Source organism: Hemitrygon akajei, chromosome 3 (genome assembly GCF_048418815.1).
Source record: "Hemitrygon akajei chromosome 3, sHemAka1.3, whole genome shotgun sequence".
In the NCBI taxonomy this organism is placed as follows: domain Eukaryota; kingdom Metazoa; phylum Chordata; class Chondrichthyes; order Myliobatiformes; family Dasyatidae; genus Hemitrygon; species Hemitrygon akajei.
The window spans coordinates 55,666,115-55,679,749 of NC_133126.1; the positions used below are offsets into that span (position 1 = coordinate 55,666,115).

Genomic DNA, 13,635 nt, shown 5'->3' on the forward strand with positions numbered 1-13,635 from the left:
TTCCATGTTGCTGGGAATTCAGTCATATCCAACATCTACTTCCTTGAAAACAATTTTGGAGTATATCTAAGACGATAGCACAGTGGGTGAATTTAATTTACTGGAGATATATTGTGAGTCTATTTAGTAAAAATGCAATTGCTCTGAGTGTATATAGAAAATTATTTCTGCAAGCATTCTTTGAATTTTGGTTGCATGTTACTATATATGTTGATATTGCTTTTATTTTTATTTTATAATGATATACTAAATGGATTATGTTTGTGTAAACAATACTTAATTCATGACTTTCTATTATTTTACTAGTAGTTAAGTAAAACTACTAAAACACTTTCTAATTTACTTTGAAAAACATAAGACTGGCCAGTAAATGTTAAGTAAGCAGTGCAAAAATCTATTGACTATTAGACTGTACAAGAACACGTGTGTGTGAAACAGTTTTGTGAAAATATGTTTTAAATCAGTTAAAATTCCACCTTTTTTACAATGTTATACGTGCATCACACACACGTGTATTTTAATGATTTATAATTTATCAGATAGAATGAAAAACTACTTAAAGTCCTATATAAATATGTTGTGGATATACGTAAACAACCGTAGATTCCTGAGATACGTATAACATTGCACGCCTTTGGAACATCTATGTATTTGACACATGTAATAAGAGCCATATGGTTTATTGTGTCTTCCATATTGCCCCAGTCTAGAGTCGATCAGAGGGAATATTTCTACCTGACTGTCCAAATAGACCTTTATCCGATGACAATTAACATAATCATAGTTGAATTTAAATCGTTTTCCTGAAGAATTGTTATATCAAAATGTTATTTTGAGTGATTTGTAATGCCTATCCTTGGTAAACTAAAACAAAACACTCATTTGACCCTAGCAATAATTAACTTTGTGTTCAGAGGACAGTTCGAACAATTAACGATTGCGTGTTCAAGGTACAGATAAGGCGTCACAAATATTTTGAAAACTCATTAAAATAAATACATAGCTTTTAGAACGGCAGAGGCAATGTTTAAGACCAGCGGTGCGTACCAGTCTGCCCATCTCTTGCGCCAGGTGTGATAGTACCAACCCCAAACAGTCTGGGTGACAACCCAACAACAAAATCACCGCCCATGAACAGTGTAACCATTGTAAACAGCCAATAAGGGCAGAGCTACCATCTGGGGCCAGTACCTTATCTACACCCAATACCCAAGTCTTTGACAATACGGCTGCTCCGCTGTCTCTTGGGAATAGTAGTTCCTTCCATTCGCTGCTCCCGTTTGTCCAATGAACATTTCCTACAATTCCCACAATACAAAGCAACCCGAATTCATGCGCAGTAACCCATTGCTGTCTTCTATGGGTAAAATAGGATGATGTCACCTGCAGCGAAAGGAAATTGTTAAACTGAATCCTTTTGTAAAGAAAGAGGAGAGAATATGGACGTTGCTGCACGGATGGCTGGAATTTGTTGGTAATTTTTTAGTCATTTATTTTCAGCTCGGGGTGACATTTGTAACTGGCTCTCTATTGTGTTGGCCGACACATAAAGGAAAAGTAGGTGGAAAGCAAACGAGCGTTCAGGTTAGCATGGGTGGGACTGCACGGGGCTCCGTGCTTGAGAGGTATTGTCAGGCGAGCCTGCATCGCCTGCAACAAAAGGAACCAGCGTGAGTTCCAGTCAGGATACACTGCCTGCACGCTTCCTGCCTTTCACCGATCGGCAGCTTTCAACCGAGTCCTCAAATTCCACGGCGTTGCAGCTGTTGCTTTCGTGTGTGGAGACGAGTTCGGGGTTTTTTTTTTCCAGGCTGTCCGAGTATGCTTCGAGATTGCGAAGAATGTGTCAATTGTTAGGCTGATTTTTTCCCCCCTCTCTTTCCTGATTCAGGGAATTAAAACGCCAAGCCCACATGTCAGAGATCATCAATCTTTCCCAGTTCCATCCTGCGCCTCGTCTTTTGTTTGTCATTTGTAACGTGTGGAAGAGCAAGAGTGGATGCTTTTGTTAAGGTGAGGTTCACGATCGGGCGAGTGGTGTGTGCGGTTTGGGGGGTTGGGGTCTGTATTTAGCAATTGTTGTGTGGGGCGGGGAGGGGGGTGGGTGGGTTATGGGTTAGAAAAGGATGGAAAGCAAACGTTTTGTTCAGTGTTTCAAAGAATGCAGTGTGCTGCTGGCACACCAGAGGGCTGTTTAAATAGTCCCGATTATAGGACCTATTGGTTCGAACTGTTATTTGGTGAAGGCGATCACCTGTAAACGGGTTCCGTGTTTCTGCTAATCAACACCCTCCTTGTGGTGTGGTGTTTAATAGAACTGGTATGTTTAAGACAGCTGTGGTTTCAGTGAACGGACTGAAAACACATTGCTTCTGATCTGGACCTACTATTGTCAAACGGGGCGAGGGAATGAATTCGGGTATTGGGGTAAGGGCAGAACACAGCTGAATGTGTCAGCGTGTTCGAGGGACCTTTGGCGAGGATTAGAGGACGCTGAGGGCATTACTGTGGTCAGGCATGCATTTGTGTCAGAATGAACATTTTGGGTGTGTCCTGCTGTGCGTGAGACCACCAGAGGAAAGATTTTGATACGATCAGGGGAATAACTTAGAAAAAGAGAAAAGTCTGAACGTGCAACAAGGTTTTCCTATGTATATTCTGAGTCTCGCCCCTTCAGAGCTGTCTGTGTCTGTTCAGCTAACTAGAATCGTGTTGGAGATTGTTTTATGAATAAAATGTATTTTCTTTAGAAGTCGGATATGGTTGAAGCTCTTCTGTCTAAATGGACAGATGTTTCGGCTGAAGGCTGTTTACTTTTGCATAAGGAGCAATGTCAGATTAGTCAATACTGAATAACACCGTTGTTTGATTATATAAAGCAGATGTTATTTGCTGTAAAGCATTCTTGACTTTTTAAACAATCTATGACAGTATAAATTAATACAATGTTGAGTAAGGTACTTGTATTTTTAAACAATATCAGATTGGTATTTTAAATGAAAGCTAGCTATGATTTCATGTTAATGCAAGTTCAGATTATGACATTGTCTCAACTCCTGAAGATCTGTTGGCAATGTTTTGCCAAGATATTTTGAATTTATTGAAATGCAGATTTTGAGTTCTGTTCACAATTTGGAAATGCCACCCCAGCTCCTTAAAGTGAAAGCCAGAAATACCTCAGTAACCAGTTCTTCAAGGAGAAATCTGTATTGTTCTTCTTTACAAACATGCAGTAATCATGTTGGGAATGTAACGCAAGCAATAGCTTAGATAATTGTAATGTTTCTCCAAATGTGATGTAATCACATGATAACCAATGTGATATTGCGGTTTTGAGAAATTGCACCATGGTTTACAATCTGTTCTACTCTTTGACAACTTATTTTCTGAAGTAATGATTTAAAAGAAAAAGTCTTGGAGATACTTTTATGGAATTCTCAGAAGTGGAGTTTACTGAATTGTGTTTGCATTAATGTTATATGAGGAAGTAACATCTTAACTTGGACTTCCGTATTTATTGTTATTAAATGTCCTGCAGTATAACACAGTGCTTTCCAAATCCATTAAATATCTTTCATCAGAGCAATTTCTGAAGGAAGTTTGATTTTAAAAAGTCTATAAATAGATTAATCTGAATGACTGTAGGTCATTTTATTACAGTTTAATTTTCATACTACTTAGGAAAGTGAAAATTATATTTAAAATATTTCAGTAGCAAGTTGAGCAGTTCTAATTTCAAGGTTATGGGATGTAAGTCATCTTGGAATAGTGGAATAGTTTGTGTTCTGCTTACTTGCAGCATTTAGAAAGCTCTCAGTAAAATGCATGGTATAGGGGCAGAAAGAATATTCAGAGAAAAGTATTCATTGTTTTGTTTTTAAGGATGTGTGAAACTGATTAATTTGATAAGCTTACAACACTTTTCTTGATTCTAGCAATGGAGATTTCAGAGATGTGCCAAATAGAAACTAGAGTGGTCTTGATGAACTTGTGCAGTACTTCTTAGAAAGTTTGTCTGGATTGAATGCAAAATAAGTGTCTGAAGTTGGAGTTACAATGTTAATATATGTTGAGGGCACTTTTTTCTTTTTGGGAATACTGATTTTATATTTACAAGCAATTTATTTGCTTGTTGTTACTGGAAGTCACTTTTTTCTTCCCTTCCATTTTGAAGTTTGTATTGTGGTTCGATATTTGTAGAATAGATGATCAAAATGCTTTTACATGTTTTTATTGTGTTCTTGACTTCACTGTCATTCATTAATGATAATTGCACAAATCACACTCTTGAAATTATAAGGTTTTTGCTCTGTAGCAGTATGTTTGATGTATTATTTGCTATCCTTAAATATTTTTGATGAGTTTGTAGGATAAAATCACTTGATAGTTTCCTGAAAGTGTAACATTGAAGATCTTCAGATTAATTATTATAAAAATGAACTTTTCTTTATAACCACCTTAATGGCAAATATGCAAGTTCCACCTTCAAAACTTTGTTGGGAAGGGGAAGGATAATTGACATTTCGGTGATTGACCTGAGCCGCAGATACATTGCTGCGATTGCTATGTGATGATGAAACAACTGGACAACACTGCACCAAGTGAGATCATCAAAGTTCAAAGTAAATTTTTATTATCAAAGTATATATGTACCACCATATAAAACCTTGAAATTCATTTTCTTGTGGGCATACTCAATGAATCTAAAGAATAGTAACTACGGTAGAATCAATGAACGACTGTTAAGCTAAAGCTTTCAACCAGAGTGCAGAAGCCAACAAATTGCAAATGCAAAAAGAAGAAACAATAATATAAATAAATAAGCAATAAATATCGAGAGCATGAGATGAGTAGTCTTTGAAAGCGAGTCCATTAGCTGTGGGAATCAGTTTTGCAATCTGCATTTACTGCTGTGCACAATTTCTGATTCTAGTCACTTTTTTTTCCGTTTTTCATACCTTCCTGTGAGGGAAACATTACTACTTACAAAGTGTAGCTAATGTGATCTCCTGATAAGTTGCAAGGAGAGAGAGAAAATCAGATAGTGTTTATAGAATAACCTCTGGTGCTGTTGATTAGGAATTCCATGACATTAGTGGTAAAATGCAGAATAATAAGTCAACTGGGTGATGGAATGCAAAATTCTTTGAAGAGTATTTATCTTTAATTTAGCTGTGGTTGGAGTTTTAGGGTGTTACTTCCAACAACATCAGATTTCTTAAGCATATTAAATTTATTATGAAGATGAAAAAGTACTGATAAACAGGCTACATTATGCCTGGGTATCTTTTTAAAATATGAGTGTTTATAATGTTCTTGAATGGCAGTTGTAATGAATTTGTATAGCTGTAGTGGCAAGTTCTATGTAGTTCTTGATCAATAGAAGTCTTCAAACCTGAGCTTTAAATGTACTAAAAGGCTTTAATTAGCAAGAGGAAGTTAATACACTTCCTTGCACTTACTGTGTTTCTATTCCTAACATAAATACCTACCTGATTTCCAGTTCAATTTGCAGAATTTTCAATTGTTTATTGCTGATGAGTGACTAAATTCTTATACAAGTATAATCTTGTCAACAATGTCTATATGACTGGAATTAATTTTAGAAACCTATTCTCCCTCTCAGGTGTATGTTGGTGGTGGAGTTGATGCTGAATTTCCCATGTTTATTATGATCATAAGTCATTGGTTGCGATTCCAATTTTGAACAAATACATCTTCAAGTGGCCCATTATTTGATGTTCACTACAACCTAGAGAATGCCATTTCCTGCTCCATTGAGCTGGTTAAGCATTCATTCCCTCCAATAACCGGTGTACAGTGGCTGCACTGTGCAGCACCTACAAAAGGTACCTGTGTGGGTTACTCTGAAAGCATCTTCCAAGTAGGAAGCTTGTACCATCAAAAAGAACAAGTACAGCAGGTGCTTGGGAGCATCCTCACCCACAGGTTCTCCTCTAAGTCCCTCACCATCCTGACAGGGAAATGCATCACTGGCCTTTCACTGTCGCCTGGTCTGAAAAACAGAATTTCCTTGCCCATCAGCACAATGGGATGACCTTAATCAGAAACACTGCAGCATTTCCAGAAGATGTTTCGCCACTACCAGTAGATCCAGGTCAATAAGGAATGGGCAAAATGCACCTTGCTGGTGTCATCCAGCTCCTGAAAATTAATTTATATTTAAAAAATCTCCAGATGTTCAGCTCCTTGCTTTAATTCTGGTTTCCTTCTTTTGTCACATTACAAGCCTGGATATTTCTCCCTCTTGTTTATAGGTATGATGTTTTAATGAGTGTGAACTCTTGCACCAATGAATATTCTCCTGTCTTTCCTTCGAGCAAGTTGGATGTCATTCAGCTTATTAACCACAAAAGAGTCTGCAATATATGTTTTGCAAATACTTTTCTCTTTGTTCTATTTCTTCATAAATGCTTATTTATCTTTTTAACTTTGAATGCCACTTGCCTTTTCGATCATTACAGGATGACCTACTTCATATTTCTAGTTTTTCTATTTGTTGTTTCCACATTGACATGAGTTGGAGTTGGTGATTAACTATTGAGTGTGTAATTGACACAGCAAAAGATGGGGGTGATTTCTTTCAAAATGGAATATTGATCATGATCAAGAAACTTTTAATAATATGTGTTTCCACTTGGATTAATTCTATCTTTAGTTGTATTTCAACCAGCTCACATTTAGGAGGCTTTGTTTGTAGTTAAAAAGTAATTACATTCTTGATGAATTCTTGAATCATCTGTGGGCAGTGGGGTGAATTCCAGTAACATGCAGACGTATCTGAAGCCAACGTTATCAGATATGAGATTACAAACCTGTTTTGAAACTTGATACTTGTATTGATACATATATTTAACTTCCATGTTGAGAAAATCCATATAGAATTGTATATAATTTTTTTGTAGTTCTTGTTATTGGTTGTTTTGCTACTTTCAAGACTACCTGTTTATCATTTTTGGTGTAAGAATAATGGCATTTCAGTGAAAAAGCACAGTGTATTTGCTGAAGTGATTGCATTTAATAGCAGTGTAAAAGTTCGAGATTACTTATATGTGTAGTGTTTCTTTCTACTGAATTTTGTGATGGAGTATATTGACATGTGTTATACTGTGCAATACTTTCCTGTGCAGTCATCTGGCAAATTTGTTAATGGGAAGCAGTAGAATGAAGACAATTATCAGTACAGGAAGGATATAGTTTTGAACAGTAAGCATAGTGCATGCTTCCTGACAGAACCAAAAGCAAAATACACTAATATACTTTGTGTTTCTCTACCATGGTTCCGGTTTGCAATCATATCACACAGCTGTTTAACTTGAGTCAGATCCTAATCTGACTTTTGGATCTTTCTCCTTGTTTGGGCTTAGTACTGTGGCATAAAATACATGGGTGATCTGTGGAACAGCATTCACTTTCTATCTAAAATTGTCAGATTACTTTTGAAGGTGTTTTGATGGAGTCGGGCTTCCTTGAATGTTCTATAGAAACACAAACGACTGGGAGCAGAGCTCTCTACTGACAGCTAAAATGTCAGTTGTAGTTGCGCAGTGTAGCAGAGTTTGTGCCTGAGAACCATACGGTTTCCAACCAATATTCTTATAACAGAACAACCCTCAGTGAGTTGTATTAGTGTAAGACGTGAGATGGAATTGTTGTATATACCATGGGCATTTGAAATCCATAATAGCATGTTAACAATCTATGATGCAATTAATGAGAGGTACGAAGGTCTTTTGCTCACATCATCTTTACTGTTCTACATTGTTAATATTTAAAATAGCTGAATGGACTTTAAATCCTCAAGATTTTCTGATAAGGATGTTGGAAATGCAGAACTCTCTGCATGTCAACGTGTACAGAGGTGAAGACTCTTGAGGATCTGTAAGAGCTTTTTGAATTTATTGAAACTTGTGGAACTTGGAGAAATGCAAAATGGGCAAAGAAAGCAGAAGTAAATTGGTTTATTATTGTCACATGTACTGAGATACAGAGAAAACGTCATATATATCAGTGTGTTACAACAGTGCATTGAGACAATACAAGGTAAAGCAATAATAGAGTATTGCTGGATGGGACATGTCAAATTTCTTCAGTCTCCTGAGGAACTAGAAGCTCTGGTGAGTTTTATTGGCCTTGGTGTCAACATGGTTAAACCAAGACAGCCTATTAGTAATGCTCACTCCTTCGAACTTGAAGGTCTCAACCGTCATGATGTTAGTAGACAGGGGCATGTGCATATCCTTCCTTTTTGAAGTCAGAAACCAGCTCCTGTTTTGCTGACATTGAGAGAATGGAGTAAGATGAACATTTTGGGTAGACACCCTTGTGTGATGTTTAGAGAAAAGTGCAGTCTTTCAAAATGATAGGAGTTTGTAAACTTGGCATCAATGGACGTCTTTTAGATGCAATGGTACTGCCACAGATTGTGATGATTGGTTGCCAAAAATAGGCCTCCATTAATGGAATTCTTCAAACACTTGTACATCGCTGAGCATAATTGGAATTTATTTTATGGCCTTTCAGCATATCTTAAGGAAAAGAGGCAGGAGATGGCCACTTGGCTCCATATCACAGTTCAGAATTCCCATAAGAGCATGACTCTATTTTTACATTAGTGACACTTCTCTGCATTTATCCCAGATCCTTTCATTCTTTATAGCCCATAAGATCTGCAAATTCATCTTTTCAAAATGATTGGACCTTCATAGCTATCTGCAAGTCATCATATATGAAATTGCTAGAATTCACTTGGATTGTTTTATAGCAATATCTCTTTTAAGTTCTTTGGATTGCTTCCTCTGGGAACACTTGGCAGCCTTCTGCCGTTTTAGTGCAAGCTAGATCCATGCTAATGCTACCAGTTTCCAAATTTACTTTTTATTCAGCTTGCTACAAGCCAAATGTAAAAATCAGTAAGGGTTTATAGATTAGCAGCCAGGAAGACTTACTAAGTGGTGGCACTTGAAAGGGTGTCACTTAGTGTAAAAGTACTCTTGAGTTATAGCCAGCTTCATAGGATGCATACTTTGGAATGGTCACAAAGGAATAATGGTTTAGAGTGGAGTATGAGGCCTGGAGGCCAAGAAGCTGGGAGACTGGGTGTGAGCCCATTTCTTGCTGGTTTCACTGATTAAGATGTCAAACAAGACTGAAATCAAAGAGGACGAGAGTGGAAGGCGAGTGGGTGTTCAGCACCGTCTGCCTGCATATGACCGGTCCCCCTCTTCCTCTCACTTGCTGCTGCTGGAGGAAGGTGCTGGAGTCTCGGGTGAGGTTTGATTGGCACAGTTGGTGGATTGGACTTGTTTAGAGGACTCTGCAGTTCATGTTATGATGTGTTTTAGTTACTCTTTTTTTAATGACTATTTTGTATGATTATGGCTGTGTGGCTTGCAGTCAACGAATGACACAGCACTAGATTGAATTAAACTAAACTGAGCATTCCTAGACTGTTTCAAGGACTCTGTGGTTTAATGTTTAATTTACTGTGTGTGATTCACTTTTTTTTTGCTGTTTGTGCAATTTATTTTTGCATGATTTTTCGTTGGGTTCCATGGTGTTTGTTTTGTGGCTGTCTGTGTGAAGACTAATCTCAGGGTTGTGTACTACATGCATGCCATGATTATAAATGTACTTTGAATCTTTGATATCAAAGCAAACTTTATTTGAATAACTATAGATAGGACAAGGCATGACAGAACCAGAGGTGCTAAGTAGGATGATTTGGCAGATGAATGTTTGGCTGAGGAACTGGTGCAGCTGGAAGGGTTTCAGATTTGTGGATCATTGAGATCTGTTGTAGAGTAGACATGACCTGTACAAAAAGGGTAGGTTACACTTGAACCGGAGGGAGATCGGTATCCTTTTGGGCAGATTTGCTAGAGCTGTTGGGGAGGGTTTAAACTACGTGTGAACCAAAGTGATAGGACGGAGGATGGAGCACTTGATATACAGGTAGACAGACTCCTGTGAGGAATGATAGGGAGTTTATTGGGAAAAATGTGGTCAGAGCGATGGGTTGAAATGTGCTTTAAATGCAAGAAGATCCAGAATGAAGGTAATAAACATGGAGCATGGGTCAGAACAAGGAAGTATGACATTGTGGCAGGATGGGGCAGTATTTGTTAGGTATGTCCAGGAAGGATTTGTGACACAATATGTAGACAGGTTGACTAGAGGAGAGGCCATACTGGATCTGATGGTAGACAATCAACTCTGCTACACATTTCCATTCAGATATGTCCATACATGGTCTCCTCTACTGCCATGATGAGGCCAACTCAGGTTAAAGGAGCAACACCTCATATACCATCTGGGTAGTCTCCAGCCCCTTGGCATGAACATTGAATTTTTCAACTTCCGGTAATTCCCTCCTTCTCCCTTCCCCATCCCAGTTTCACTCTACCTCCTCTTCCAGCTGCCTATCACCTCTCTCATGATTCTGTCTTCTTCTACTACACATAGTGCTTTCCCCTTCCATTCCTTCTTCACCTCTGCTGCCTATCCCCTCCCCCACCCTTTGATCTTTCCTCTTATTGGTATTTCACCTGGCACCTACCAGCCTTCTCCTTCCCACCTTCCTCCCCTACCTTCTTTATAGGGCCCCTGCCCCTCCCTCTTCAGTCCTGATGAAGAGTCTCGGCCTGAAACATTGACTGTTTGTTTCCACGGATGCTGCCTGACCTGCTGAGTTCCTCCAGCGTGTTGTACGTGTTGCTTTGACCACAACATCTGCAGTGTACTTTATGTTGGGTATTACATCTTTCGGTCATGAGCGTTTTGCAGACAGTGACCATAACTTCCTGACCTTTTACTATAGCCTTGGAGAGGGATACGTATGGGAAAGTATTTAATTAGGAGAGGGTGAATTATGATGCTGTTAGGCAGGAATTTGGGAGCAGAAATTGGGAATGCATGTACTCAGGGAAATACACAATGGAAATATGGTGGTTGCTTAGGGAGTTAGGTTCTGGATAGGTTTGTACCATTGAGGCAGGGAAAGAATGGTAGTGTGAAGGAACCATGGTGAACAAGAGATATGGAGCATCTTGTCAAGAGGAAGAAAGAAGCTTACTTAAGGTTTAGGAAGCAAGGATCAGACAGGGGTCTAGAGAGTTACAAGGCAGCCAAGAAGGAACTTAATAAGGGACTTGGGAAAGCTAGAAAGGGAGATGAAAAGGCCTTTGGTGAAAAGGCTTAAGGCAAACCCCAAAGTATTCCACAAGTGTGAAGAACAGGAGAATGACTAGAGTGATGGTAGGATTGATCAGGGACAGAAGAGGAAACGTGCCTGAAGTCAGGAATTAGCAGAGTCCTGCTGAAGTGTTTTGGCCCGAAATGTCGCTGTACTTTTTTCCATAGATGCTGCCTGGCCGGCTGATTTCCAGCATTTCTGTGTGTGTCGCTTGGATTTCCAGCATCTGCAGATTTTTTTCCTTGTTAACAGAGATCCTTAATGGATACCTTTCTTCAGTACTCACCAGTGAGAGGACCTGGACATTTGTCAGGACAGTGTAAAACAGACTGATATACTAAAACATGTTGATGTTAAGAAAGAGAATGTACTGGAGCCTTTGGAAAAGAACATTGGGTTAGATAAGTTCAAATGGGATATACCTAAAGCTTCTACAGGAGGTGAAGGAAGAGATTGTGGAGCCTTTGGCTATGATCTTTGCATCCTCACTAACTGCAGTAGTACCAGATGACTGGCAGGTGGCAACTATTATTCCTTTGCTCAAGAAAGGGGGTTGGAAAGTCCTAAACATTATAGACCAATGAGTCGTACTTCAGTGGTGGGCAATTTATTGGGAAGGATTCGTAGGGACAGGAGTTACAAACATTTGGAGAAGCCTGGCATGATTAGGAATAGTTATCCAATGGCATTCATTAACACTGCTGTGACATTATGCAGTACTTTTCTTAATTTGCTTTCAGTTGACTGTAGTGCAGGGGATGTGGCGTGCAAATGGTGGATGGATCTCCAATTAAGTTGCAGCTATCACAGCTCTACAATGGGTGACCTTCCTGTTCTTACCACATACAAGCTCAATATGGCCTGTCGGTCGTTGTATTTTACTGTTACGAATGTCATTCCCACAAAAATGATCTTTTCTCTACAATTTGTTCTTAGACGGATATCTGCAGGCTTCAGTTCAGTATCTTTGAAATGCCATATTCAAACTTATTTTGTGAAATGACTGAAACAGCCAAGCTAGTGTCCAATTCCATTTTAATTAGTTTGCTGGTCACTTCTGATGTAAGCCTTATTGCTTGTCTTTTGTTACTTCACGCATTGTAAATCTCAAGGCTATCTGGTCCTGTTCCACTCTCATCATTTTCAGATTTTCCCTCAATGGAATGCAGATTAGTGCTCTTTTTGAAACTGCAGCATGCTTTTTGTATGTGTCCTACTTTGTAAAGGCATGTTTCGCTTTTAACCTGGATTGTTCACAGTGTATGTGAGCCCCTGCCTCAGTGGTAACACAATTTGTTTGGCCAGTTATGTTTCTGTTTAAACGTTGCAATTGGTTCAAGGTTAGTTTCATTCTTGACCGTAACTCAATTGTGCCTGTGGCTGCTGTTTCCATTGATACAGCAATTTCAACCGTTCTTTTAAATGTGAGTCTTGCTTCAGTTAGGAGCCATTTTTGAATGCTTTCTTCTAAGATTCCACAAAATAAGCAATCTCTCAGTACACCATTAAGCCCATCACTGAACTGACAATGCTTGAACAATTTCTTCAATTCAGACATGTAAACTGAAATAGACTCCTTATTTTTGATTCTAATTATGAAACCTAATGCATTCAGCAATCAACAATGGTTTCAGTTCTAAATGTTCCTGCATTACATTCACAGCATCAGCAAAGCTCATTTTGGCTGGTTTGGTTGGAGCAAACTATGCTTTTTCTACCCATTGCACTCAGAAACTCTGGCACTCATTTTCATTGGCTATTCTATTTGCTTCAAAATACTGCTTCATTTGATCATCCAATTATCTGTTGTGCAGTTGAACTTGTCTATCTATCTGGCGTAGCCAGCCATTTCTGCTTTTTTAAAATTTGTTATTATTATCACCTGGTACTCACTGATTATGAACCTGTCTGTGGCTCTACTTGTTACTTGTTGATTTTGTGCATTTCCTGCTTTTCTTTTTTGAACTCTTTTTTTGCCCCCTTCTGAAGAAAAACCTGGTGCACATCAACAGGTTAATTTTAAAGCTTTCTCATTGCTACTGTGATGTTTTCTAACTCCAGAAACTAATTGAAAGAAAAGCAAAAAAATCAGGATACTTGTCTATTTAATTTTTCTTTTCCTTTGTTTTACTAAGGCACTCACAAATGACTTGGTAATGTAATGACATATGCCATTCACCTATTTACATATAACCCATCATGAATTATGTAAACAAACAATGCTTAGTCAAACAATAAGTTTACAGTATCACTCAAACATTACTGAACTATTAAGTACCCGACAGTGAGAACTCCCAGCGTTTCATGTATTGTTGATTTTAATCACAACAATTAGTTTTCAATGGGTATAAACTATTTATTTGCTAAAATGTAAGTTAAGTTCAACAGAAGTTTAAAAAAAGGGTTGCCGGTAAATTATT

The 13,635-nt window shown here is 38.4% G+C and overlaps 1 protein-coding gene across 1 annotated transcript in view; it reads left to right on the plus strand.

Moving 5' to 3' along the window:
* The first annotated feature begins 1,342 nt into the window (after positions 1–1,342).
* Positions 1,343–13,635, plus strand: part of daam1a (dishevelled associated activator of morphogenesis 1a) — a 170,163-nt gene continuing 157,870 nt past the window's right edge. The window contains exons 1-2 of the mRNA XM_073039945.1: positions 1,343–1,474; positions 1,892–2,013. The gene's annotated coding sequence lies outside the window, so the exon portion shown is untranslated. The remainder of the gene's footprint in view (positions 1,475–1,891; positions 2,014–13,635) is intronic.